This window comes from Pinus tabuliformis, chromosome 5_2 (genome assembly GCF_031772625.1).
Source record: "Pinus tabuliformis cultivar Carrire ecotype Pingquan chromosome 5_2, CPIR1, whole genome shotgun sequence".
Lineage (NCBI taxonomy): Eukaryota > Viridiplantae > Streptophyta > Pinopsida > Pinales > Pinaceae > Pinus > Pinus tabuliformis.
In genome coordinates, this window is record NC_142306.1 from 1,031,616,252 (window position 1) to 1,031,622,759 (window position 6,508).

Genomic DNA, 6,508 nt, shown 5'->3' on the forward strand with positions numbered 1-6,508 from the left:
ACTCCACCTTATATGTTGCAGTCAGTCATGGCAACATTCTATATGCTAGCACCTGAGTTTGCAGTGTAGTACCATCCTATTCCATCATGTTTAGTTGGTACCTTTTGGGATCATTCTTTGATATCAGTGATCCGTTGCATCTTTCAACATCATTGACAGTCTTATATGTGATATTCAGACATGTACTTGTTCGATCATGATCAAATGATCCATTATGTATTTTCCAGTCATTTATACTTACTTAGTGGATCCACTTGTACTTGATATGTGGACATGCTTTACTTTTTCTGAGCATGGGTATGCCCACCTTAGACAGTGATTCTTTCTGATCTCCTTTTGTGGCTTGGCAAGCTGAACTTTGGTGAAGTCCTTCTCAGTTTTTGACAGATTTCCTTTCCATGTACTTGCTTAATACATTTTGGCCATCATGTACCCCTTCTGACCTCATATATTAGGGGGCATCTGTTATAGCTCCAAATCTCACTCTTATGGTTTGTGATGCTACACTCATGGCCTAGGGAAACCCCTCCTTCCAGACCTGGTCCAAAAATTTTAAAAACAGTGTTTTATCCATTATACGTGACATTGCCCTGAGTTAAACGCGTGTATACGTGGGTAGGCATATACCCAACCTACGTATATGTATTAAAACACTTAAAAAAATAAAACTCCTTAATTTCGGGCGGAGATCGAGGGTTTTACCTACTGATCACCTGTTAGTGCCCGTGGCCCAACTGTTCCCAACCAACTCCCAACTAAAAAACTACTTTGGTATAAGTATAAAAAGGCTTCAATGGGAAGGCCTAAAGGAGGGGAGAAGAGAGAGAAAGGTTATTATGCTGAGATTTCCCTGACCAGGTCTGAATATCCTTATGCCTCCTGCACTTCCCCCATTTGTACAGGAAACCCTTGTTTCCTTGTGTGTTGATGTCCATCCACTACTTGTGATATCACGGAGTAAGTCATGGAAGGAGTTTGTTAAAGGCTTGAGGCTGGACGAATCCGGAAGAAGGCTTTGCTTGGAGCCTGCGAAAGGATGACTCAGGTGAAATTATTCCTTTTCTGTACTTTATTTGTCTATAATAAAAGAAACACATGTCTTGGTTCCTGATATAAATCTTCTTCATGTTTATGATATTCATGTTAGAATTCATATGTGAATGGTTGTTTAAATTTCATAACTAACTACCTTTCTTTATAATATGAAGATGGTTTCTTTAATAAGATTTAGTCCATATACTGATGTGCTCTCTTGAATTGGTTGTTTTGCAGGTCAAAGGAGCAAAAGGAACTCCAAGAAGGGTTTGGACCCTAAAGGACCTTCTCAAACGTAGGACCTCAGGTACGCCCCTTATCATAGAATTTGCTTATATTAGCATAATGGTTGTGTGAATGTGTGTTTCTCTGTATAGACAACTTTCAGTCTGCTAGGGTTTCAACCCAAAAGCCCTAGGGGAACATTTCCCTTAACAATGAGATGTGGAAAGGGGTGTGTGTTGGAAACACAGACAAAGAGCCAGAATAGCCTACTTCAGACAAGGAATTCACCATTTTGGAAAACAAGAACAGCAAGGATTATGCATTGATTGTAACATCAGTAAATGAAGAGGTGAGTCGCCATATTTCACCATTTTCAAATGATTTCGAAGCCCTACAAAAATAGAAGGAACTCTATGACTCACACTCTGCACTTGAAGTTGTTCAACTCATGATTAAACTCTTCACCCTTGAATTACAAAATAATGATCCTCTTGCTCTTACATCAAAAGTAAAATCTATAATGCATGATATCAAAGTCACTAATGTTGAACTGGAAATTCCTCTGATAGATTTTCTTAAGGCACTTTATCCCACTTACTCAAATTATCTTGAGTCATTACAAGCAAATGGAAACCTCAAAGATATTACCTTTGAATCCCTTGTGAAAAAATTTGCTGAAAGAGAGAAAGCTTTTGGGAAGAAGACAACTCCTGAGTCTTCTGAAGAGGTTGTGTGCCTTGCTCATAGAGAAAAGAATCTTTCTCAAGATTCTTCCAGAGGAAGAGGTGGTCGAAGAGGAAGAGGAAGAAATTTCAGAGGCAAGGGGGGCAGACACTCTTAAGGAGAAAAGTTAGATTTGCATTGCATACGCTACAAAAGAGATGGATCACATGATGCATCCACATGCAAGTTTCCTTGGGACAAAATTGAGCAGGAAAGAAACCAACCCAAAGGTAAAACTAATGACAAAGAGAAAGGTAAATCACCTGAATCCACTCACTATGTTGTGGCACACTATAATATTGGAGTAAATGAAGGCTTATTTAATGCTTCATTTGCTTCTTGGAAAAATGATTGGTTGCTTGTTTAAGGAGCAACTTGCCACATGAATTTCAGAAGATATTTTTTTGAAGAATTTACTGACAATTTTGATGGAGCATTATACTTTGCAGACAAATCAAAACTCAAGCCATCAAGGTTTGGCACAATCAATCTTAAATTGCCTGGTCTTGTAGACTTTCCTCTACATCATGTTCTATAGGTGATTTAGATGACTCTGATTCACCTGTTGATATGGATGTTTCTTATGATTGTGAATTGAATTTGTTTATATATTTTGAACCAAATTCCTTCAAATAATATGCTTCTCATGATGAATGGAAAGAATCAATGCAAAAGGAGTATGATTCCTTAATAAAGAATGGCACTTGGAAGCTGGTTGATCATCCATTAGGAACCAAAACAATTGGCTGCAAGTGGGTCTACAAGAACGAGTATAACGTTGATGGCTCACTTGACGGGCACAAATCCAGGCTTGTGGCAAAAGGTTTTGCATAGAAGGAAGGGGTCAATTATGAGGAGAAGTTTGCCCTCATAGTAAAATGGGATACCATCTGGACACTCTTTTCCCTAGCAGCTCAGAACGGTTGGAAAGTCCATCAAATGGATGTAAAAACTACTTTCTTGAAAGGATATCTAAAAGAGAATGTTTTTATATCCCAACCTGAAGGATTTGTTGTGAAAGGACATGAACATAAAGTATGCAAACTTGTGAAATCATTGTATGGCCTCAAACAAGCACTGCGAGCCTGGTATGAAAAACTAACTGAGCATCTTCTGAAACTCAATTTCAAACATTATGATCTTGATGATGCAACTTTATTTGTCAAGAAGGTTGGAAAAACAATTGTATATCTTGTGGTATATGTAGATGATATTTTGATGACAGGGAACAATGAGAGCTACATTGCATCCATAAAGAAGGAATTGGGGAAAGGTTTTGAAATGACTAATTTGGGCTATGTTCATTACTATCTCGGTATTAAAGTAACTCAACATCCGAAGTCCATATTCCTTTCTCAAAAGAAGTACATTGGAGATCTGTTGAACAGGTTTAGCATGACTGAATGCAATCCTCTGACTACTCCAATGGAACAAAACTTAAAGCTCTTTGTTTCGTCTAAAATGTGATGCAAATTAGAGTTTCATTTACTAACAATCTGGGTAAGTAAACTTCAAGGATCATCCAATATATATGGACTTAAAGAAAAACTAAACTAAGCTAGGTGAAGAAATTCTAAAGCTCCCTTATAGGATGTATTTCATTGGGATCTCCAACACCTATTTAGTCATCTAACAAAATGAAATCTAAAGACATTGTGACAGGTGTAAGAAATATTAAAGCTCCCTTACGGGAGACTGTTCATTAATATTTATAACATCTTAATCAACAAACTGCATAGACTGATGAAATTAAAGCACTTAACCTAATTCTGATTGATTGCATGAAATATTAAAGCTGTCTTACAAGAGACTATTCATTTATATCTCAAGCATATAAATCATAAACTTAAACTAATGAAATCAAACATTAAATAACAAATCATATTCATTGAAGGAGACATTAATACTTTCTTACGAAAGGTAATTCATTAATATCTCAAACATATGAACCTAATAATTTAATCTAATGAAATTCACAAACAAACATAAAATAAAAGCCTACTAAAATAAAAGTGTACTTGCTAGGCAATGGGGATCCTTCCAAGGATGCACAAGCACACCAAAAGAGAAGTCAAATGTAGAGGATCAAAGAAGCTTCATTTTATTCATCATCAATTGCAAATTGTAATTACAACCATTAAAATGATTCTCCAAATATAACTTCTCATTACCAACCTATATGATACTAAGATTATAAATTACAAATTAAGGACTAGGTTCTAAAATTCTAAAAATTATGATTACAAAATAAAGATTAAGATTACAAATGAAGGAGATAACACTCATATTTATACAAAAGCTATGATAACAAACTCATAAATGTAAATCCACTATTCCCTCCTTTGACCCACATATTTCTCCCCCAATGGTGACACATAACCCTATCCTCCATGATCTCCTCCATGTGGTCCATGATCTTCTCCATGAGGTCCATGATCTCCTCAAATTCGAATTTGAGCATAGAGTGCCACATAAATATTTCTTGGAAGCCTCCTTTGTACCTACACATGTCAAAAAACTCATTCTAATTGTTAGGTATAAGTATATGGAGATTATTTTCTAAATTTTAACCATAAATTCTCTTTAAAATACTAAGAATTAATAATGTTTTGGAAAACACAAAGGTAACCCATATAATGATGAAAGTGAAGTTGATGTGGTGACATGGTGGTGGAATAGGGGTGAGAAAATGTGTGAATGGAGTGAAAGTGGATGTATTTTAAGGATAATTCCTAGGCCCAACACTCACATCCATTGGAGGAAAAGAAATTGAGGATGCAACAAAGTATAGACAGCTTGTAGGAAGTCTCAACTACCTAACTACTACCAGAGTAGACATTTCGTTTGTTGTTGGAATCCTCTCTAGGTTTATGAAAAGGCCTTGTGAGGGACATTGGTCTACTGAAAAATAGTTCTAAAGTACTTTAAGGGAACTCAAGACTTTGGAATCAAGTATACGCAGGTGGGCGACTTCAGCTTGATTGGATACTCTAATCGAGACTTTGATGGAGACAAAGAAACTGGGGTATCTACTTCAGGTTATGCTATGACTCTTGGATCAGGAGTTGTCTCCTAGAGATCACACAAAAAATCAGTTCCAGCAGATTCCACAATAGAGGCAGAATGTGTGGCAACAACTGAGGCAACAAAAGAAACTGTGTGGCTCAAGAAAATTCTTGAAGATTTGCAGGTAAAACAAGTACAATCAACTTCACTCATGATTGAAAATACCTCGGCAATAAAGTTGGCCAAGAACCAAAAGTTCCATGATCGTTCGAAGCACACCAATACTAAATATCATCTGATTCGACATCATGTTGAGGCCAAAACAATCCATCTCTGCCATTGTTCCACTAATGAGCAAATTGCAGACATCTTCACCAAAGCGCTTGGAAGAGAAAAGCTTGAAAGATTCAGAATGAATCTTGGACTGACGGACATCCCTTTAGATTAAGGGGGGGAATGTTGACACCTAATCATAGGGATTGGGTGAACAACTGTAATTAGTGTAAATAAATAATAGAGAAGATGGAGAGTCATCGGGAGATGAACTGAACAGTCACTCCCTCTTGTATATAATAATGAACAACTTGAATGAATAATATGATTTGATTTGAGGAGTTACCTCCTGGTCTGACAGTTATCATCTTCCTCGTTCCCTTTTTCCTTTACATGTGTGGTTGTTGTAGAAGATGACAAAATTTTACTACTAAAGGTGGCCAATACTAATATACCAAACTTGGCCCATACATCCTCTTCCTCCATACACTGATAATAATTTTTAAGCTAATATGAGTTCATAAGAGAGGTTTAGATATTTACATATTTGAGCCTTACCTTGGGTGTGATTTTGTAGGTGATGATGGATTTGGTGATGTGAATACTAGAACTCTGATGTGATTGATGGAACTCCTCCTAATGGTCTTTGTTACACTTCATTTTGTCTCATTAGGAAAATGACTATCATTTTGGATCTCTTGCTGTCCATGCATGTGTTCCAAAGCATTTCCCTAGAGTGTTTGAAACTAAATCATCCCAAAGAAGGTGGAATTTCTATATCCTATGGTACAAAACCATGCTTTTGGCTATATTCACAATTTCCTAGTCACTTCCTGTGCATACACGGGGAAGACCATTATTATCTCCGCAGATGTATGCATTGTCTCCCACTATGACCTATGAACATGGCTTGAAGTACGTAAAAATAAAAATTAAAGTCTATAAGCATTGTTGGTATCATATATCCCAACCAATAAGATTGAAATGAGTGCATATTCGGTGTTGATCCCTCCCATCATGGAGTAACTCCCCTTCCTTTATCCCACTAATAATGGATCTCATCCCTTGGAGAATGGATCCATAACTTTTCATCCTTGGCCTATAAAGCCATTATAGGTTTGGGATTTGAGGGAGGGCTGTTGGAGGTAGGTTTATGTTGTTGAGATTAGGTTGGAAGGCTTGTCTTGCAAGGGAGAGGGTTGGAGATTGTAGAAAGGGATTGCTACATCAAGGCTACATGGTTGTA